Source organism: Peromyscus californicus, unplaced genomic scaffold (assembly GCF_007827085.1).
Source record: "Peromyscus californicus insignis strain IS unplaced genomic scaffold, ASM782708v3 Scaffold_10__1_contigs__length_136768540, whole genome shotgun sequence".
NCBI classification, from domain to species: Eukaryota; Metazoa; Chordata; class Mammalia; order Rodentia; family Cricetidae; genus Peromyscus; species Peromyscus californicus.
The window spans coordinates 112558531-112582024 of record NW_026294391.1 but is presented as its reverse complement, the minus strand read 5'-3'; the positions used below and the strand labels follow the sequence as shown (position 1 = coordinate 112582024).

The following is a 23494-nucleotide window of genomic DNA, read 5'->3' as shown; positions in this document are numbered from 1 at the left end:
ACAGAGAGCTGCTTCCCTGACAAACTGAAACTGGGTGTCTAGAGTGCTCTTTAACCTCGGTGTCCCTCGCCAGATTTTGTGCTCCAGCTGCGCGGGCCACAGCACTCACATAGTACATGGACTAGTCCAAAGCATTTACAGGTAGGCATTCAAAGAAATGAAAATGATTCTGGTTAGTTCATTTACTGTGGGAGTTTCCCCGCAGGATTTTTTTTTTTCTTGTTCTTATGAGCTAGCCGGTGAGGGTCCCCTCTAAGTCCTTCGCTCTTCAGGTGGTGGTAATCCATAGACTAGAAATCAATTTCCAGATTCTTAGGTTCTGGGTCTTTGGGGAATTCAGGTGAGCCCACCTGGGAGCTTCTTACAATTCTCTCTGTGCCTTGTTTTTCCCCACCTCTAGGACTCATGAGAACATTTCAATGGGACAAAAGGAATAGAACCCATCTCCTCATGATGGCAGTAGAGGTCCTACTATACCCACCACAACATGGCACCTGCTCTTCCTGTCTTAAAAAAAAAAAACAAAAGAGAGGGGGAAAAAAATAAACAGTAGAACACCGAAGTGCCAGGAACCATTTCTGCCTCCATTCTATGTAGCTTGCTGGGACCAAAGCACAGCTTAGCATTTTTTCCCTCATGGTCTTTAAAAAATAAAATTCTTCCTCCCTCTACATGTTTTGTTTTTCATTCTATGCAGTTCAGAGGGTTGGAGTGCATGGTGCAACAAAGGCATGGCTACAAGAACAGCTGAGAGCGCACATCTGGGTACCAAAACAAGTGACAGAGTGCACGATGGGAATGACCAAACCTCCAGTGACATACCTCCTCCACAAGGCTACATCACCTAATCAGTCCCAAACATTTCCAGTCTATAGACCACTATTGGGTTAAAAAATGATGATCTGCACAATTTGTTCAAAACCTTAGAGGGTGACAAGGACTTAAATAGTCCAAGAGAATTATCAGTAGAAGCTGAGAAAGAATTAGCTTTGGTGGAAGACAAAATACAGGATGCACATGTGGATCATGTGGATCCAAAGCTTGATTGCATTTTGGTTATTTTACCCTCTAAGCATTCCCCTATAGGAATTTTAATGCAGAGGGAAGATATTATATTGGAATTGACATTTCTACCAAATAAGCAGAGTAAAAAATTAAAAACTTATGTGGAAAAAATCTCTGACTTGATTTTAAAAGGAAAATTGAGACTTCATCAATTAGCAGGAATAGACCCAGCAGAAATTGTAGTACCTTTATCTAATGATGAAATTGACAAATTATGGGCAGAAAGTGAGCTTTGGCAAGGAGCTTGCAGCAATTTTTTCGGGAGAGATTAACAACAAATGTTCCAAAAGTGACAGAATTAAACTTATAAAGAGAGCTAACTGGATCTTGCCTTGTATTGTATGTGAAACACCAATATCTGGAGCCCCTACATTTTATACAGATGCAAACAAATAAGGAAAGGCTGGTTACAAATCATAAAACTTAAGTAAAGTGGCTCAAAGTCCTTATAATTGTTTCCAAAAATCAGAATTATATGCTATTGTGATGGTATTAGTGGATTTTTCAGAACCTCTCAACATAGTTACTGACTCTCAGTATGCTGAAAGTGTGGTTTTGCATATTGAAACTGCAGAACTTATATCCCTGATGAGTCAGAATTAATTTCATTATTTATTCATTTACAAGAAATAATCAGGAATAGGAATCATCCCTTATATATAACCCATATGATCCCATATGAGTCTGCCAGGCCCTCTAGCACAAGGTAATGATGAGATCGATAAACTATTGATAGGAAGTGTGCTGGAGGACTCAGAATTTCAAAAAAAAATCATGTCAATAGCATGATGTAACCCAAAAGGCACTCAGAGGGATGAAATCTGGCAGATGGATGTATTTCATTTTGTAGAATTTGGAAAATTGAAATTTGCACAGCACACCACTGATAGCTATTCAGGATTTCAATGGGTGACTGCTCTGAGTTCCAAAAAGGCTGATTCTGTAATCATGCATTTACAAGAAGTTATGGCCATCATGGGTATACCTGTAAAAATTAAAATGTCAATGCTCCAGTATGTGTCTCTGGTAAAGTGAAATAATTTTTTACCTATTACAATATAGAACATATTCCAGGTATACCACACAGTCTTACAGGCCAAGCAGTCATAGAAAGATCAAATCAAACTCTAAGGGATATGCTAAATAAACAGAAAGGGATAACAAAAAACCCCAGTAGTAGATTACATAATGATCTATTAACTTTGAATTTCTCAGTGCTAATGAGAAAAGAATAACAGCTGTGGAGAGACACTGGATAAAATAAACCTACAGAATTAAATCAACCTGTATACTTTAAAGATGCACTGACCTCAGAATGGAAACATGATATATATTATGTTTGGAATGATTTTGTTGCTTTTGTTTCTGCAAGAGAAGAAAAGCTATGGATACCATTAAAATGGATAAAGGTTCAATTTTAACAAGATATGCCTCTTAATTAGAAGAGGTGATAGTTCATCAATGAGCATGACCATTCAATTTTAACTAACATACCACAAACAAATGCTTTTCATTTAATCAGATATAACTTGCCTAAAGGGAACCTCCCCAAAGTTAGGGTTGGGGAAAGGTTTTTCTTTTCATCTTTCAGGAGAATGAAGGCTAAGGAATCTGAAGAACATTGGACAAATGAGACATCTAAAGAAAAGGACAAATCATCCAGAAAAAAATGTCTCAAGTAAAAGAGTAAGTTGGCCTATTGGTATATCACATATCTAACAGAATAAAATTTCGTAAGTCTTCCTAAATGTTTGTTTCTGCTGTTCTTTACAGACATATAATGCAAACCATCTTTTTGTATTCCCAATTTAATTAAAAATTTAAGCTGGCTTTGGAGTTGGAGAATGGCTCTCTCCTTCTCTAAACCCAAGCAAGCTTGTTAAAAGAAAATGCAAAATCTCTGTTTCATGTCAGAAGAGCCACCTGATATAGGACAGAAGAAACCCCAAAATTAAGGGACTATTCTATTGCCACTAATCTCATAATTTTTTGGTTTTATTTTGACTCTTTAAAGCTTTTCTTAAGGTATGAATTTTATATCAAAATTTATAAGATTTATATATATATTTGAAATTTTTGTCAAGATGCTAATTGTCATATACAGTACTAACTAATTCTAGAAAAAAGGCTTCATCTAGCTTTCTGTACATGATTTTGGGTTTGAGTTTGTATCAATTTTCTGTAGGGAACCATCACTAGGCCTGACAGCAACTTTGAAGTCTCCAAAAAGATGATGGGACCCCACAATGACAATCCCATCAGGACAATGATAATACCACTAAGACGGCAAACACCACCCAAAGGTCAGTTTTTGACTACAAACTGCTCAAGACAATTTTGAGATGGCTGAGATGATCCAGCCTCACAAACTACTTGAGCAAGAACTTGAGACAATTCCTGCACTTTCATATAATGTAGAGACTGTACAATACATGATACAGCTGCCTCTCCAAGGACTTGACAATTAACCCAAAATTTTTCTTTTCAAGATACTCTAAAAATGTTGTTGCCCCCAATCAACAGGCAGTAATTTTAAGAACAAGATGCCCATATTTCAAAGAGGTGGAGTGGGTGGTTTTTGGTCATTCAATGGGTTATGGATAATTGTCATTGTTTAGGATGGTTGGTCAGAAGTTGTTAATTGATAATGGTCAGGAAAAAAACTGAACAAAGGAGATTAGATTTAGGGTTCTTGTTTGAAAAACAAAGAAAACAAAGAAAGAAAAGCAAATATAGGTAAGAGGTAGATTAATGAATCTACTCTGAAAAAAGATATAAAAATGATACGATAAATGGCAAATTATTGAATCTATGCTGAAAAGAAAAAAAGAAAATACAGATATGGTAAGATAAAAGGTAGATTATTGAATCTACTTTGAAAAAAATATATAGAAATTATAGATAAAGGGTAGATTATTGAATCTACTCTGAAAAGAAAAAAGAAAGAATATGGATATGATAAGATAAAAAGATAGATTATTGAATCTACTTTTAAAAAGCAACTACTAGTTTTAATTATTTTACATTGGATTGGATTTTTGTATATTGTATACAATTATGTATATTGATACAAATTTGAAATTGATTTTGTTAGAAAATACTCTACATATATTTCTAATCTTGTTCAAGGTATTGTGCCTTTAAAGTTCATTTAACAATGTAATGCAAATTGCTAGTCCTTGAAAGTTATTATTACCTACTAATTAGGATATAAATAAATGAAAATTTTTAGTTATTACAATCAAACTTGAAGTCATATTAGCTATGTTTTCAAGGTCAAGCAGAGATATATTTTAGATAGATAGTTCATCTTCAAACACTTAAGAGATTTACAGAATATGGCATTTAAGATGTTTTAATAACATAGATTCTTTTTTTTATCACAATGTGACATGTCTGCTCCTGGCAGCACCAATTTACTTCAGAGAAGAAGATGGACATTGAAGAACTACTTATGGAGTTTACTTTCATTGTGGCAAGTTAGCCACTGGGCAGTAAAATGCCCTTACCTCACCTGCTGACAGTATGCTGTCCAAATGGACAAGCATTACACAAAAGGAAGGACTGCTGATCCTTTGCCAAGACAAGGTAGGAAGGTCCTTTAGAATATCCTGCTGCACAGATGAGTCTGTCAGATATGCTAGGCCTGTGTGCTGTAGATGGATGCCCCAATGTTGCAGAGAAATCTTGGGTGACTGTCCAGGTAGCCAGCTGTTTCTGTCATTTCTCACATTTTTGAAAGTTGCTTGTTTGCATTAATTCCTTACTCAGTTAATATGACTTCCTTCTTGGTTCTCTGAGGTAGTAGAAGATTAGATAGTTATAGTTTTACTTGTTACTCCCTGAAGAGGTACAAAGCATATAAGTTTGAAAGACATCAATAGATAGTTTTTGGTTGGTAATACAAATTAGAGTATAACATGATTTAGGTACAACATTTTAGACTCATCAAGATAGGATAAAAAAGGGAATTTTTTGTTTGAATTTGTCAAATGTTAATGGATAGGGAAATTTTAATGTAACTCTTGATTGTATATATTGTACTTATTGTACATAGTTTTTCTTGTATTAGTTATTATTTTAGACAAAAAAGGGAAATGTGGTGATATATTGTATACCCCAATATATTGTGTAACCTAATAAACTTATCTGGTGATCACAGGACAGAGCCAGCTGCTATGGAGATCACTCTGTATAAATAAAATGCTGATTGGCCAGTAGCCAGGCATGAAGTATAGGCAGGAGAAGCAGAGAAGAGAATTCTGGGAAGTGGAAGGCTGAGGCAGAGAGACATTGCCAGCCACCGCCATGAGAAGATGTTAAGATACCGGTAAGCCACAAACCATGTGGCAACTTCTTGATTAATAGAAATGGGTTAATTTAAGATATAAGAACTAGATAACAAGAAGCCTGCTGTGGCCATACAGTTTGTAAGTAATATAAGTCTCTGTGTGTTTACTTGGTTGGGTCTAAGCAGCTGTGGGACTGGCAGGTGAGAGAGATTTGTCCTGACCGTGGGCCAGGCAGGACTGGAGAAAACTCCAGCTACACCTTTTCATTTCTGATTTTGTTAATTTCGTTATTCTCTCTCTTTCTTTTAGTTAGTTTGGATAAGAGTATATCTGGGATATACTTATCTGGGATAAACTTATCTGGGATCAGAGAATAGAATAGCCACTAGATTAGACATAGAGGCCAAACAGTGGTAGCACACACACTTAATCCTATCTCTTCAGAGGAAAATATCCACCTAGATCTCTGTGAGTTCAAGGCCACACTGGGAACAGAGTCAGGCAGTGGTGGTATATACCTTTAATCCCAGCACTTGAGTTCTCATTACTTTGCTTGGAAAGCACACATGCCTTTAATCCTAGGAAGTGAGATGACTGTGTGGAGAATGGTATATAGGGTGTGAGGAGACAGGAACTAAGAAGCAGTTAAACTGAGATCCTCAGGGGTGAGGACTCAGAGGTTTTTCAGTCTGAGGATTTGTGGAAACAGGATCAGCTGAGGAGGTCGTGAGGTGAGGTTGGCTGTGGCTTGTTCTGTTTCTCTGATCCTTCAGCTTTCACCCCAATATCTGGCTCCAAGCTTTTTTTCTTATTAAGACCTTTCAAGATTTGTGTTACAGAACATTTTTTACAATTACCTTGGCTTGATGGCAAGTGATGGAAAAGTCCTTTTTCAAACCTTTACTACTTACATGGTGTTATGAAATTCTGAAGCTTGTAGTACATTACCTATTAATCATTGATCAATCTCATCATTACCTTGTTTTAGAGGACCTGGCAGACTCATATGGGATCTGATGTGTGAAATCTATCTATCTATCTATCTATCTATCTATCTATCTATCTATCTATCTATCTATCTATATTATATTCCTTATTTCTGATGATTCCTATAATTGTATTGGTAGTGAAACTAATTCTGTGTTACCAGGAATAAATTCAGTAGTTTCAATATGTAAAACAACTCTCTCTGCATATTGAGTTCAGTAACTATATTGAGAGGTTCCATGGAGCCCATTGGTACCATATGAACGGCATGCAGTTCTGCCTTTTGTACAGAATTTTAGGTGCTTTGAACCACTTTACTAAAGTCTCCTGAGTTATATCCTGCCTTTCCTGATTTATTTGAGTTAGTATATAATGTGGGGACTCTAAAGATTGGTTTTTACCATACAATGTGAGGAAGGACCCATTCAGCTCTTTTTATGAATTCTATTCTCTTGCTTTTGGGATAACAATTGTCAATCTCTCCCAAACAGTTACTGTATGCTCTTTGCCAGTATTCATTATCTTTCCATAAAGAGTAAATTTCCTCATCATTTAAAGGTACTACAAATTCTGCTGTGTCCATTCCTGTCAACTGACAAAGTCTTAATTTTCCTTTTAGAATCATATCAGAGATCGTTTCTATATAAGTCTTTAACTTCTTACTCAGTTTACATGGTTGAAATCCATTTCAATATAGTATCTTCCTCTGCATCAAAATTCCTGTGGGGGAGTGTCTGGAAGGCAGTATGACCAGAATGCAAGTAAGTACTGGATTTACAAGATCCACATGTGCCTCTCATAATTTCTTTTTTTTTTTTTTTACTAGAACCAATTCCTTCTCAGCTTCAGCTGAAATTTTTCTTTGATTATATAAGTACTTATCCCCTATAAGTGTATTGGCCAAATTTACTAGTCCATTTTTAGGTATTCCAAAGATGGTCTGTAAGTTGGAAATGCTTCCTAACCATTTTTGAAAATCATTAAGAGTCCACAATCAATCTCTCCTGAGTTGTACCTTCTGGGGTGTAATTTTTTGTAGATCTAGTCTACATCCTAAGTAATTAATAGAATTTCCTCCTTGTATTTTTCAGGAGCAATTTGTATTCCCCAGCAAGGCAAAACTTTCTTTACTCCTTCAAACATGTTTTCTATGGTACCTAACTTTGGATCAGCTAATAAGATATCCTCCATATAGTGGTAGATTATAAATTGTGGAAAATTTTTTTTTTTATTTTGCAATACAATTCAGTTCTACATATCAGTCACGGATTCCCTTGTTCTCCCCCCTCCTGTCCCCCTCACCTTCCCCCCAGCCCGCCCCCAATTCCCATCTCCTCCAGGGCAAAGTCTTCCCCACAGACTGAGTTCAACCTGGTAGGCTCAGTCCAGGTAGGTCCAGTCCCCTCCTCCCAGGCCGAGCCAAGCAATCCTGCATAGGCCCCAGGTTTCAAACAGCCAACTCATGCAATGAGCACAGGACCCGGTCCCACTGCCTGGATGCCTCCCAAACAGATCAAGCCAATCAACTGTCTCACCCATTCAGAGGGCCTGATCCAGTGGGGACCCCTCAGCCATTGGTTCATAGTTCATGTGTTTCCATTCATTTGGCTATTTGTCCCTGTGCTTTATCCAACCTTGGTCTCAACAATTCTCGCTAATTGGACTCGCAGAGATCCACCCAGGGCCTAGTCATGGATCTCTGCATCCAGATCCCTCAGTAGTTGGATGAGGTTTCTAGCACGGCAATTAGGGTGTTTGGCCATCCCATCACCAGAGTAGGTCAGTTCGGGCTGTCTCTCGACCATTGCCAGCAGTCTGTTGTGGGGGTATCTTTGTGGATTTCTGCGGGCCTCTCTAGCACTTTGCTTCTTCCTATTCTCATGTGGTCTTCATTTACCATGGTCTCCTATTCCTTGTTCTCCCTCTCTGTTGTTGATCCAGCTGGGATCTCCCGCTCCCCCAAGCTCTCTTTCCCTCGACCCTTGCCTTTCACTACCCCCACTCATGTTCAGGCTGTTCATGTAGATCTCATTCCATTTCTCTGTCATTGGGCGATCCCCGTGTCTTTCTTGGGGTCCTGTTTTCCAGGTAGCCTCCCTGGTGATGTGAGTAGCAGACAAGTCAGCCTTGTCCCACATCTAGTATCCTGCTATGAGTGAGTACATACCATGTTTGTCTTTCTGAGTCTGGGTTACCTCACTCAGGATGATTTTTTCTAGATCCATCCATTTGTCTGCAAACCTCATGATGTCATTGTTTTTCTCTGCTGAGTAGTATTCCATTGTGTATATGTACCACATTTTGTTTATCCATTCTTCAGTTGAAGGGCATCTAGGTTGTTTCCATGTTCTGGCTATTACAAACAATGCTGATATGAACATAGCTGAACAAGTGCTCTTATGGTGTGGTTGAGCATTCCTTGGGTATATGCCCAAGAGTGGTATAGCTGGATCTTGGGGGAGATGGATTCCCAATTTTCTAAGAAAGCACCATATTGATTTCCAAAGTGGTTGTACAAGCTTGCATTCCCACCAGCAGTGGAGGAGAGTTCCCCTAGCTCCACATCCTCTCCAGCATAAGGTGTCTTCAGTGTTTTTGATCTTAGCCATTCTGACAGGCATAAGGTGGTATTTCAGAGTTGTTTTGATTTGCATTTCCCTGATGATTAGGGATGTTGAGCAATTCCTTAAATGTCTTTCGGCCATTTGAGTTTCCTCTGTTGAGAATTCTCTGTTTAGTTCTATAGCCCATTTCTTAATTGGACTGTTGGGCATTTTGATGTCTAATTTCTTGAGTTCCTTATATATTCTGGATATCAGTCCTCTGTCGGATGTGGGGTTGGTGAAGATCTTTTCCCATTCTGTAGGCTGCCGCTTTGCCTTGTTGACCGTATCCTTTGCTCTACAAAAGCTTCTCAGTTTCAAGAGGTCCCATTGATTGATTGTTTCTCTCAGTGTCTGTGCTACTGGTGTTCTATTTAGGAAGTGGTCTCCTATGCCAATGCGTTCAAGACTACTTCCTACTTTCTCTTCTAGCAGGTTCAGAGTAATTGGATTTATGTTGAGGTCCTTGATCCACTTGGACTTAAATTTTGTGCACGGTGATAGATATGGATCTATTTGCAACCTTCTACATGTTGATATCCAGTTTTGCCAGCACCATTTGTTGAAGATGCTTTCTTTTTTCCATTGTGCACTTTTGGCTTCTTTGTCAAAAATTATATGTTCATAGGTGTGCGGATTAATGTCAGGGTCTTCAATTCAATTCCATTGGTCCACATGTTGGTTTTTATGCCAGTACCAAGCTGTTTTTATTACTGTAGCTCTATAGTAGAGCTTGAAGTCAGGGATGGTGATGCATCCAGAGGTGGCTTTATTGTACAGGATTGTTTTAGCTATTCTGGGGTCTTTGTTTTTCCATATGAAGTTGAGTATTGTTCTTTCCATGTCTGTGAAGAATTGTGCTGGTATTTTGATGGGGATTGCATTGAATCTGTAGATTGCTTTTGGTAAGATTGCCATTTTTATTATGTTAATCCTATTATTAAGAAATTGTCTATTCACTTTACATACCAATCACAGACCCCCTTATCCTTCCTTCCCCTCCCCCCAGCCTCCCACCACAATTATAGTATTGTGGTGATATTTTATTTGTGTCCCCCAATAAAGGTGATCAGAGGAAAAAGCCAGTCCTATAGTAAATATAGAAGTCAGGCAATGATAGCACATACTTTCTATCCTATCACTCAGGAGGCAGGGATCTGTCTGGATCTCTGTGAGTTCAAGGCCACAGTGTGAACAGAGCCAGGTGACACACACCTTAGATTCCAATACTAGTTAGCCATGGAGGTCTGGATGTCTGCACAGACAGACAGGACGTGACAGAGCTGGGCAGGAAGAGGAAGTGGTATAGCTGGCTAGAGAGAGCAAATGAGATAGCAGAACAAAAAGACACACTCTCTCAATAAATAATCCACACATATGATAACAGTATTAATTTATTCTTGGGAGCAGAGCCCTTATAACATCACCTATTAGAGGTCATCTTGCCAATACTGTTTCACTGATGATTGTGTTGCCAACACATAAACTTTGGAGAAGATAGTCAATCTATAGCACCAACCAACTAGTTCAATTCTAAAGAAGAATGACTGGTCTAGAAACAAACAAACAAACAAACAAACAAACAAACAAACCAGTCAACATAGTGTGTACACTGTTACATTGTGCTTTTTTGACATATGGAAACAACCTTGTAACTGAGCAGCCCAATGCTGTAGAATGGTCCATTATCTATATGAACTGCATTTCAAAATATTCCAAACAATGTGCAAAAACTTTAAGGAGTCTGCAAAAACAGAAAAACATGACTACGCCAAGTTAAAAAGATTCTGCACATGAAATTAAATAATCAGCAAAAGTAAAAACCTAAATACAGAATGAGAGAGTATATTCAACTATTTCTCAAAATTGTACAGCCACTACAGAAATCAGTGTGCTAGTTCCTCAGAAAGCTGGGAAAAGATCTACCTCAAGATCCAGCTATACCAGTTTTGGGCATATACCCAAAGGACACTCCATACTTCTACAGAGACACTTGCTTAATCATGTTCTCTGCTGCTAAATTCATGATAGCCAGAAATTTGAAACAGCTTATGTGGCTGTTAAAGGATGAATGGATAAAGAAAATATGGTACATTTACACAATGAAGTATTATTCAGTTGCTAAAAAATGACATCATGAAAGTCATGGATTACCATTCACAGGTAAGTGGATGGAGCTAGAAAAAAAATCATCATGAGTGCGCTAACTCAGACCCCAAAAGACAAATATGGTATGTATTTGCTTATATGTGGATTTTAGTATTCAAGTCTTTGATAATAAAGTGACAGTCCATATAACCACAAAGGGTAGGTATAGAGTAAGGGACTAGGGCAGAGGGTGAATCTCCTTAGGAAGGAGACATAGAATAGCTAGGTATGGATGGATGGATAGGTGTGGGGCAGGAATGGAAGGTTCAAAAGGAGGGGGGACAGTGGAGTAAGGGAAGCAATACAAGGAGGACAGCTAAAATTAAGGGCCATGGGGGGGTCATATGGAAACCCAATATAGTAGCTTCTTAAAATATATACACATATGAAAGAAATCTAAATGGAATCATCAAGTAACAGGCAGACAAAGCCCCAACCAGACATCTCTTGTCACCAAATGAAACTTCCATTTCTGAGAATGGGCTACATATAATTGAGTTGTTGGTCAAACAGGTTCCATGGAAACTCCCAAACAACCAAGGTTATTGCCAAGGCTCTTGATTGCTATCCACAAACTGATGGTAAGGCCCCATTAGTAAAGACAACAGCTACATAACCCATTGAACATGAAGAGGTTGAGCTGGTGCCTATCTGGAGCCTTCACCCCTACTGACTAGTGTTCCTGGTACTAGAAAGTACTCTGCACACCACCAGAGGAGAAAGGTAAACATGCACCCAGCTCTAACCCCTTCAATCTACAATGATGACCTGCTTGCAAGATACATTGGTACAATAGTCACACAAAGCTTCTTGGAGTAACCATCCAAGATCTAATTTGATATAAGGCCCATTCCATGAGATAGAACACATGATCAACACTGCTTGTGTAGCCAAGAACCTGAGATTAGATAGGTCATGGACCTATAGGAAATCCAAATACTAAAGCTCGGATAAAGCAACATAGACAAAATAACTCCTAACAACATTCTGCTATACTCATAAATCAGTGTTGTGTTCAGCCATCATCAGAGAAGCTTCCTACTGCAGTAGATGGGAACAAAAATAGAGAGCCACTTGGTGATATTTTGTTTGTACTCTAACAAACGAAATTTGTCTGAAGATCAGAGGACAGAGCCAGCCACTAGATTAAACATAGAGGCCAGGCAGTGGTAGCACACTGTGGTGATATATTGTTTGTAATCTAGGACATAAAGCTTGCCTGAAGATCAGAGGACAGAGCTAGCCACAGAGTTTGCCATAGAGGTCAGGCAGTTGTGGCACATACCTTTAATTCCAGCACTTGGGATCACATACCTTTAATCCCAACACTAGGAAGATTGAGACAGGAAGTGATATGGCTGGGCAGAGAAGGGAATATAAGGCTTGAGGAGACAGGAACTGGCTCTTTCAGGCTGAGGAGTTGGTGAGGTTAAGAGGTGGTGGCTGTGGCTTGCTCTGCTTCTTTGATCTTTCAGCTTTCACCCTGACATCTGGCTCCAGGTTTTTTATTAAGACCAATTAGGATTTGTGCAACAGCACACACCTTTAATCCTAGCACTCTGGAGGCAGAGATCTGTCTAGATCTCTGTGAGTTCAAAACCACCCTAGATTACATGAGATTAATCCAGTTTAAAAGAGAAACAGAGCCAGGCAGTGGTGGCACACACTTTTAATCCCAGCTTGAGATCTCATGCCTTTGCTCCTAGTATTTGGGAAGCACACACACCATTAATCCCAGCACTAGGATTGTTTAAACAGGGAATTATATGGCTGGGCAGAGAAAGGCATATAAGGCAAGAGGAGACAGGAACTCGGCCCTTTTGGCTAAGAACTCAGAGACATTCATTCAGTCTGAGGATTTGTAAAGACAGGATCTTCCCCGCGTTTCAGCCTGAGGATTCTGTTGTGGTGAGAAGTTTCTCTAGTGGCTGTAGATGAAATTCTAAATGGTCTTATTAAGTAAGAAACACAGAGCCAAATACAGAGTTAAAGCCTAAGAGATCAGAGCAAGAGCCATGACTCCCTTTAGCTTACCACAGGCTGTCGTCCTTCCCTTGAGAGAGACCTTCTTCCTGTGTGTCTTGTGTTTTATTGCTTTCCTGTTCTGCCTTCTCATTGGCTCTAAGCCCAGCCACATGACTTCCACATCACTGCCTGTCTATACAGACCTCCTGGTCTCTATGGTTGGTACTGGGATTAAAGACTCAAAGGTCACGATGCTTGGCTGTGTCCTTGACCACACAGAGACTCTGCCTGCCATATGATCAGATTAAGGGCTTGGGCTACCACAGCTTGACTGCTGTCCCTGGCTCGCTGTGACCTCTGATCTCTAGGCAAACTTTATTTATTAACATACAAATAAAATCACATTTCAGCACAATTAAAATATCACCACAAGTAGCTTGTTCCTTTGTCTCACTGATCTTTCAGTGTTTACCCTGATATCTGGCTCCAGGTTTTAGGATTCATGCTACACAGCCACAACTGGACAATGTGCAGAGAGTGAGAGACATTGGAACACTCAGTCCTAAATGTGATGTCTCTGTCAAATGCCTCCTCTCAGCACTCAGAGAACTCTGCAAAAGAGAGGCAGAAAGATTATAGGAGCAGGAAGACACCAAGGAAACAAAGCCTCCCAAACATATCAGGACTGACACATATATGCACATATACATACTATGGTAGGATGAAGAGTCCCTGCATGGGTCTAAGCCAGATGGTGTACCAGTGCTGAGAGGGGAAGTGGATGGAAGCCCCCATCCCTAGTACAGAAACTGTCTCCAATTGATGACTGCTTGCAAATGAAAAAATTGTTTTCTCCAAAGGAGTTTCACTGGGGATACAAACCACTCTTAAAGGCAGTCCCCATACACGGCAGGAGAAAGCCTGGCATTTTTAGAGGTTTTCTGCCTTATAATGTTTTGCCTAGGCATTATTTGTACTTTTCCTTTACCTTCCTTCATTCCTTCCTTCTTTTATTTTCCTTTACAGGTCTTTTGCATACATATTGTTTTCTGTTTTTTTAATGGCATTTCTGTGTGTAAGAATGTGTGTGTGTGTGTGTGTGTGTGTGTGTGTGTGTGTGTGTGTGTGCACCTCCATGCGTTTCTTGTGCTTTTTCTTTGGTTCTTTTTCTCCTGGTAGTTGGTTTGCTTCATCCTATTTCAGACTTTGTTTAAATCTTATTTTATTTTATGATTATTTTAGATGCCTGTTTGTATTCTAATGAGAGAGGGGGCTATGGGTGGGTGGGGAGTCAGAGAGGATCTGGAAGGAGTCCTGGAAGGAGTTAGGGGAGGGGAAATCATAATCAAAATACATTGTATGCAAAAAAACTCTATTTTCAATATAAAAATAAAAGGAAAGAATACTCCCTGAAACAACAACAAAAGATGTGTAGCCTTCTGAATAACATCAGTGCATTTTTGGTTTGAATGTGAAATGTCCCCTGACAAGCTCAGATGTTTGAATACCAGGTCACTAGTTGGTGGTGCTATTTTGGAACAGTGTGGAGCCATTAGGAGGTGGAGGCTCGATAGAGAAAATGAGTCACTGTGGGTTTTGATAACTGGGTCCTTGTGAACAATTAATTCGTCCTTCTGCCTCCATGTTTCCCCAACAAAACTGTAACTTTAAATTGTAAGCCCAAACGACCCTGCCTTCCTTAAGCTGCTTTGTCAGATATTGGGCCACAGTAGCAAGACGTATTTCCTCCACAAATTGTTTCTCCTCGGGTATTTGCTTATAGGAAACTAATACAATACCCTTATAAGAAGCAATATGAGAGGTCGAGGCCAGCCTGGTCTACAGAGCAAGTTCCAGAACAACCAGGGCTACACGGAGAAACTGTCTCAACAAAACAAACAAACAAAAAAGAATTGATATGAGAATGTGTTCTTGCTCTCTGTTCTTCAACTATCTACCAGTAGGAGGTGGACCCATGACAGACACAGGACCAAGCGTACCTTGATCTTAAACTTTCCAGCATTCAAAACTGTGCAAAATCGTACTCGTTGTTTAAGTCATCTAGTCTATGGTGATACTTTATAGTCTCCCAACCAAATTGCCTTAAACACTCTATCAGTTGTGCTTTTGCTATCTATAGCATTTGTAACACGCATTTTATGTCTGATACAGGTTGTTTTTGAATTCTTTATTTTTGTTTATTTTATTTTCTTCCATTTAATGTTGGGGGATTTCATATATGCAGCCATTATGAAAATCTATGTGGAGGCTGGAAATCAGTGTGAAGGTTCCTCAAAAAAACCATGTGACCCAGAACACCTAGCAATACACATAATATACTTAAAGGCTCTTTGATCCTCCCCACCCCGACTCTCTCTCTCACACACACAGCAGTCTAGCTAGAGACATACAGATTTTATGGATATTTAAAACAATCAATTTTTATTTTTAATTAAATTATTTTTATTGAGATAAGTTTAGATTTGTATGTAGTTGTAAAATATTATACAGATCCAGCGTGTCATTTACTCGATTTTCATTGTTAGTAACAACTTTAAAAAGTATGTCCTGTCTTCTTTTTCTTCCTCTTCCTCTGCTTCTCTTCTTTTCTTTTTCTTCAATTGCTTTATTCTTCTCTTCTTTTCTTTTCTTCTTTGATGGGATTTCTCTGTATAGGCCCTTTGGCCTGGATCTCACTCTGTAGACCAGGCTGGCCTTGAGCTCACAGAGATTCACCTGTCTGTGTCTCCTGAGTGCTGGGATTAAGGGTGTGCACAACCACACCTGGGTTCTCCACTCCACTTTAACCACTCGCAATCATCAGTCTGTTTTCCATTTCTATTTAATTTCAAAAATGTTATATAAATGGAATTATATTGCCATAATATATATATATTGTTAATGTTTAGGGAATAGTTATTTTACACAGCACAATTGTCTGGAGACTCATTCAAGCTCAATGAACAATATTCATAGCTTGTTTCATTTTATTACCTACAAGTGTTCCCTAGTATATCACAGTTCATAAGCCATTGCATCACCTGTTACATTCAGCCATTCAAGGGTATTTGAGTTGTTCTCAGTTCATGTCTATATAAATAATCTTGCTACAAACACTTGGAGAGAGGACAGAAACATAGGTTTGTGGAGTGCCATTCTCTGGGCATGGCATGGCCAACGATGTCTTGAAATTAGAACCGTTTTATTGTATATGCTAGACCATCACAAGATTGGGCCCTCTAGCATTCCCTCCTGAAGGTGGATCATGAGGTGCAAAGTAGACTCAGAGGTTTGTACAAGTGGTGCAATAGTCCCTCCCCTTAGTGTTGAAGTGGTTAAATATTACTATGTGTGTGAGGGAGACTTTTCTGTGGTGTTGTCATTCATATCTTGTCCATGTTCTTGTAGGTAACCCCTTATGTACGCTCTCTCAAGTAACACCAATTAACTCATTGGTTCACTAAGCTGGACTTAGGCACAATTGTTTCTTTGGACTGTTATTGATGCCCTACCTGGGTTGAAAACTTTATTCACCCCTTCCTAGAAAGGGTTAATGGAACAACAAGGCTTCATTTCTCTGAAATAAATGCTCAGAAGGGCAACTGATGGGCTGTGTTTAATTTTCTAATTTGTTTATTTTGGACAGTTTCATACTTATATACAGTACGCTGTGATCACATTAACCCTCAGTACCCTGCCAATGCCATTCCACTACTCTTTCACCAGTGCAGCTTCTGTTAATCTCCTTCCTAACCTCATCCATTCATCCTTCCTTCCTTCCTTCCTTCCTTCCTTCCTTCCTTCCTTCCTTCCTTCCTTCCTTCCTTCCTTCCTTCCTTCCTTCCTTCCTGTGCTGCACTCCTTGTGCAGGTGATCTCAGCTGCAGTGTGCTCATCATTGCATCGACACTGAAGTATCCAGAGGACAATGCTTTACTCCCTTCTTACCCATCCCCTGAGTCCCTCTGTTCTTTCATCCTGTCTTCCAGGACGTTCTTTGGGACTCAGATGGAGTAAAACAAATCCCCTGTGTAGAGGTGAGTACTCAGTGGCCACATATTCCCAGAGATTCAACTAGTTATGAGTTCCTGCTTTGACTCTTTCCCAGTTCCAAAAGAGGCCTTTCTTACCAAGTCTGAGAGCTGCACTGGTCTATGGGCATGAGCATCAGTCTTTGGGAGGCAGTTTGATCACGTGTCTTTGTAGCAAAGCTTTGGTAGTTTTCAATTCCCTTGAAGGGCCTGTGACCTTCCTAGACACAGACTTTTGGCTAACTCCACAGTACCAGACATGTGTTACCTTCCAAGGAGTGGGCATCAAGTTCAATCAGGACCTGGTTGGTTACCCAAGAGCATTCATGGTACTGTTGTACCAATGGGTATATGTTGCCAGGAATTGGCTTATAATTGTAGCACACAGGGTCTGCTGCTCTGTGTGGACACTGATGACTTCTCTCCTTCAACAGGCTGTGCAATACTTTCTGGTATTATGAATAGTATAAGCAAACAGAAACGAACCTTCCATCCAGGTCAGCTTGATTTCTCTGTGTCCTGCATCTGAAGTATGTCGTGTCTTCAGCAATAGGAGCTCAACATCTATTTCTGGTTTCATAGCATATATATTGTGAAAATGGCCATCTTAATGGAAGCAATATCCAGTTTCAATGCAGTCTCACTCTAAATGCCAGTACCATTTTTCACAGAAATGAAAGAATATCTGAAAATTCACATGGAAGCCAAAAAGACCCCAGGTAGACTTAGAAATCTTAAACAAAAAGGCTGAAGTTATTATGTCTGCTTTCAAGTTATGTACAGAACTGTAGTAATAAAACGGCATGGTACTCACACAAAAGCAGACAGAGATCAATGGAAAAGAAAGGAGGACCCAGGTAGAAGATGGCATGATTACAGTCACCTGATTCTTGATAACATTGCCAAAAGTACTCATGGAAAACAGACAGCCTCTTCAACAAGTAGTGCTGAGAAAATTAGATATGTACATGCAGATGAATGAAGCTAGACTCTCATCTCCCACCCTGCACAAGAATCAGCTTCAAATGGATCACAGATCTCAATGTTAGATCTGAAATTCTGCAACTACTAGAGAAAAAAGCAGCCACTACACTTCAACATATAGGCAATAGGTAAAGGATTGCTGAATAAGACTCCTATTGTATGGTGATACTTTATTTGTGCTGAAATGTGATTTTATTTGTATGTTAATAAATAAAGTTGCCTGGGGGTCAGAGCTAAGAGCAAGCCATTTAGCAGAAGTCTGGCAGTGGTAGCACACGCCCTTAATCCAATCACATGGGAGGCAGAGTCTGTGTGTTCAAGGACATAGTCAGCTTGGAGATACAAGCCTTTAATCTCAATACCAACCCATAGAGACCTGGAGGTCTGTATAGACAGGCAGTGACGAGGAGGTCATGTGGTTGGGTTTACAACCAATGAGAAAGCAGAACAGAAAGTCAATAAAAATACAGACACACAGGAAGTAGGTCTCTTTCTCAGGGGAAGGATGACAGCGACAGTGAGGGGTAAGAAGGCAGTCTTAGCTCTTGGCTGCTGCTCGATCTCTGGGCTTTTAACTCTGCATTTGGCTCTGTGTTTTTTATTTAATAAGACCGTTCAGAATTACATCTAAACTATTGTCCATGAAGCATGCTCCATAACTAACAGATTGGGCTGTAGGAGTTGTATTTCATTTTTTAAAGAAGAGTTACAGCTCTATTCCTGGTTGACTCTACCATTTTGTATCCCCTGCTGAAGTAAGTGTGGGAAATCTGCTTTTTCCCTACATGTTTGTTGGGTTTTGAGCATGGAATTACTTTTTGTTTTGAGTGTGTTAATGGTCTCTCACTCAGGTTTTGATTGGTGCATCCTTCATAATTGTTTATCCTTTCATGGGCTTGACTTGCCATTGTTTGTCCTCTTTAGTGAACTGTCTGCTCAGGGTTATCTTCTAATCACATCGTGTATGTGTTGGGATTATATATTTCTTTTCACTACTGAGTTTGTAAGTTTGTTGAATATTATAGATACCAAATTTTTGTCAGATAAATCACTGACAGGTATTTTCTTTCCCTCTGTGAACTAATTGTATTTCCACTCATTAAATGGACTCTTTCACAAAGCAAAATTTTTCAATATTGATGAGATGTAATTTGTCAGGGGTTTTTGTTGTTTTGTATCAATTAAATCTGAGAATTCTTGGTGTATCTGTACATCCTGAACATTTTTATTATATGTTTCTCCCTAAAAGTTATAATATTTTATGTATATGTTCTTCATACACTTTGGGTGCATGTGTGTATAAAATGTCAATCATTGGTCAAAGTTCATTTTTTAGTTTTATGAACTTCCAATTGTTTCATTTTTTGAAAATGATATTTTCCATCTGCTAAATTGTTTTTACACCTTTGCCCTCACAAAATCAATGGGCAGATTTGTGTGTGTCTATTCCTGGATTTTGTGTTATGTTCTATTGATCCATATGTCTATCACTCTGCCAGTATCACACATTTTTGATTACTGTACTGTAGTTTTATAATAAAACTTGAAATTAGGTAGATTGATTCTTCTTACTTTGTACTTTTTCAAATTGTTTGTAGGTCTTCTATTTCCTTTGACTTTTCACACAAATTTAAAGTAACATCTGTTGAATTCTGGGCGCAATTTTTCTATATCATATTTATATCTTTTTAAATCTACCTATATTATATCTGCTTATTTTTATGGATATGTGTTGCATATAGCCATACTATATATTACATTAATTATATGTATAATATATTGTATATATTATGTAGACATTGTATTAAGTATATATATTTATTCAAATAGGCTTAACCTCTTTACTATTGAGAATTCAAAATTTTTGTCAGATGTATCATTTACAAATTCACAAACATCTTATGTCACTGCATTTATTTAGATCCTTTTTTATTTCTGTCATCAACATTATGCAGTTTCAAAGTTTCAAGCATATAATCCCTTTACTTATTTTGTTAGGTTTATATTTAAGTTATTCCAAAAATCTTCTTTCACATTAAAAATGTGTGCTGTGTATATAGGTATGAGGACAATAATCTGCAGGAGTTATCTCTCTTCTTCTATCCACCATGTAGGTTTGGGAGTTGAACAAAGGCTTTCAGTCTTGGTCACAAGCTCCTCTACTAGCTGAGCCATCTTATCAGCCCAAGACCTTCACTTCTTAGGCAATTGTAAATTATTGAATTTTTGTGTCCACTCATTCTTGCTAGTATATAAAGAGACATTTTTTTCTTTGTATATTGATCTTTTTTTTCTTGAAACTTGTATGTCACATCAGTTCTATGTGTTCATATGGGATGTAGATAGTCATCTTATCTGCAAATATGTTGTTTTGCTTATTTCTTTCTGCTATTACATATATATTTCTTTTCCAAATACTGCCTTATGGTGCTAGCTAAGATTTGTAAGACTATGTTGAGCAAATATAGTAAGAATGGTATCCTTGCTTTGTTTCCACTCTTAGACACAAAGTATCCCATTTTTCAATTTTAAGAAAAATAATACCATTTTTGTTGTTGTTATTATACTGTTTATCAAGCTAAGAAAGTTTTCTTCTGTTACTGTTTTCCTGAGAAAAAGTTTTCCAATACAATCTTGATTTCTTTGAATGAGGCTTTTTTATGTGAAAGAATGTTTTATGTTGGAACCATTTCCTTGAAATGGGTTGAACTATTATTGAGTCGACAGAAGGCAGATAATGTAAGAAATATTCTTCAAAATATTGCTTGCACTCTTTTTACCCATGAACACTAGGCATGGTTGTAGAAGGCCCTGAGTATTACTCTTCAAAGTTCATGTAATATCAGAAACATCAAAGATAACAGAAAAAGCCCCTTCATTTCAAAACAATTATGAATGGAATGACTGAGAACTAGCATACAGAAAGAATTACAGTGCCTCCAGGTTGAAATTATGAAAGGGAAAAGGGAGCAAGATGAGCGCAATTCTATTACTAAATGATGGCAACACATATAGTGCCTGTGGGTGGTGTATTGTTTCTTTGAGTTACCAAAGATATTTCTTGTTTTGGCAACTAGTTTCCTACATGCTACTATATTGGAGGATTGTACAGAACATATGAGCCTTGCCTGGTACTGAAAACTCAGCCAAGTACTCAGCGACAGTGAAATCATGGCTCTTGGAGGAGAACCTACAACCACCACTTTGCTACACCAGCATAATCTCTGACTACATTCTTAACATTTGTCTTTATATCCACAGGTAAGTTCAGCCCTTACCCCTCATCAGCGAAACTTCTCTTTGCAACAGAGGGAGGCTGTTACAGAAAACCACTATCAATCAAAATGCATAGTTGTGAAGCACAGTGCTGATTGGATACACGTACAAAACATTCTTCCATCTAAGGCTAAGGGAGCATTTCAGAATGCCAATAGGAAGACTGTAAGAGCCAGAGAAATAGGAAGTCTGCTATGAGATTTTATCTCCCAGTAATGTCAGAAATTACATTCATAAAGCCCCATCAACATGACTACCTAAACGTGAGCCTAATAAGGACATCACCAGTAGACAAGCCAAGTGGACAGGGGAAAGCCCAGGAGACCTCAAACCTACACAAAGAACTACAGGTAACAAAGGAATGCTGAGAGTGGAAGAACACAGTAGTTGATTAGCTAATTCCAAATGATCAGCTAAGAAAACATACATGAGAGTAATATTATTCATACTGAACAGGTTATATTTAGTAACATTTATGTCTATGCACATATATATATATATATATATACACACACACATACATACATATACACACACACACACACACATATATGCATGTGTTGTGGGATATTTGTACACTGTGTGAAGATAAATTTCTGTGTTTGGTGTAATAAAAAGCTGAATGGCCAATACCTAGGCAGGAGGTATAGGTGGGATTTCTGGGGTGAGAAAGGAAGAGGAGGAATCCAGGTGTTTATGATTAGCCAGGAGACATGGAGGGGAAACAGGATGTGCAAGAGAGAGGTAATGCCATGTGATAGAATACAGATTAATATAAATGGGTTCATTTAAGTTATAAGAGCTAGTTAGGGACAAGCCTGAGCTAAAGGCCAAACTTTCATAATTAATAACTCTCTGTGTTGTTTTTTGAGCTGTAGGAACAGTTAATGAAAATAGAGGCCATGAATTTGAGAGCACAGAGAGGATTTGGAAGGGAGAGATTATCTAATTATAATTTCAGAAATAAAAGAAATAATTGAAAAAAGTCTTAAAACTTTAGTCAGAATTTTGAATAGTAACAGTACTTAAATGTGTCTTTGCATAGGTACGTTATTTGAATGCAAAGTGATTTTCTGTGATGGTGTTTGTGCCTGTGGACAATGTGGCTACTCCTACTTGTGTCAAAGGTGTGTGGCTGACTTTGTTTCTTTCATTTTGCATACATTCTGCATTCATAGCTTGGGGTTTATTATTTGTACAATAATAAGAATCTGATCAGTTTATCTTCTCATTTCTCCATGAGGCTTCTTGAGAACCCAGACCATAGGGATTCATTTTTCCATTCAACAAATGGCACCACAGGTTACCATGAAACTAACTTGTTGGGCTATTAAAAGGTATATATGCATATATACATATGTAATTACTGCAATATATACAATTACATGTATGGATTTTTACATATAAGGATATAGCCTTATCAGTGTAATGATTGTCTGACTATCCCCATGATGGGCACCAGAGGGCACCCTTATACCGTTAGAAGTTGATTGCTTTGCCTCAAAGTACAAACCAAAGTAATTACAAAATACAGAGAAATTTGCCCAGTCTGGGGGTATTTACCAGGTGTTGCTTCAGGAGTCTGGGCTGTGATAGGGAACATTAGGAAGAAGACTACTCACTATAAATTTAGCCTATAATGCGCTAGGCAGAGGCCAGTAAGCCATAAATATTAGAGGAGTTATTAAAGGTACAAGAAACAGAGAGAGATATCTCAGGTATCATCTGGGGATGGGAAAAGGAGGGACCAGGTTGGGAGGATGGAGGCAGAGAGTACTGGGAGAGACAACTGGAATCTGGGGGTACCTCTGGGATGAGCTAGAAATCTAGAGCAATGGAAACTCCCAGGAATCTATGAAGATGACTCTAGCCAAGACTCCTAGCCATGGGGGATATGGAGCCTAAACTGGCCATCTCTTGTGACCAGGAATGACTTCCAGTGGAAGGAGTGGGACACAAACCCTGCCATATAACATTTAATCTACAATTTTCCCTGCCTACAAGATGTGCTGGGGTAAAGGTGGGGCAGAACTTGTGGGAGTGGCCAACTAATGACTGGTTCAGCGGGAGACCTATACCATGAGAGGAAGCTCACCCATAAGGGCCAGGACCCAGAGGCGCGAGAACCCAGAGACCTAGTATAG

The 23494-nt window shown here is 38.7% G+C and overlaps 1 long non-coding RNA gene across 1 annotated transcript; it reads left to right on the top strand.

Annotated features, from left to right (window-relative positions):
* The first annotated feature begins 39 nt into the window (after positions 1-39).
* On the top strand, positions 40-22813 carry LOC128111126 (uncharacterized). The gene is made up of 7 exons (XR_008218496.1): positions 40-141; positions 401-2751; positions 3251-3368; positions 4475-4653; positions 5228-5395; positions 21152-21335; positions 22396-22813. It is a non-coding gene; the product is annotated as an uncharacterized LOC128111126 (long non-coding RNA).
* Positions 22814-23494: the final 681 nt, after the last annotated feature.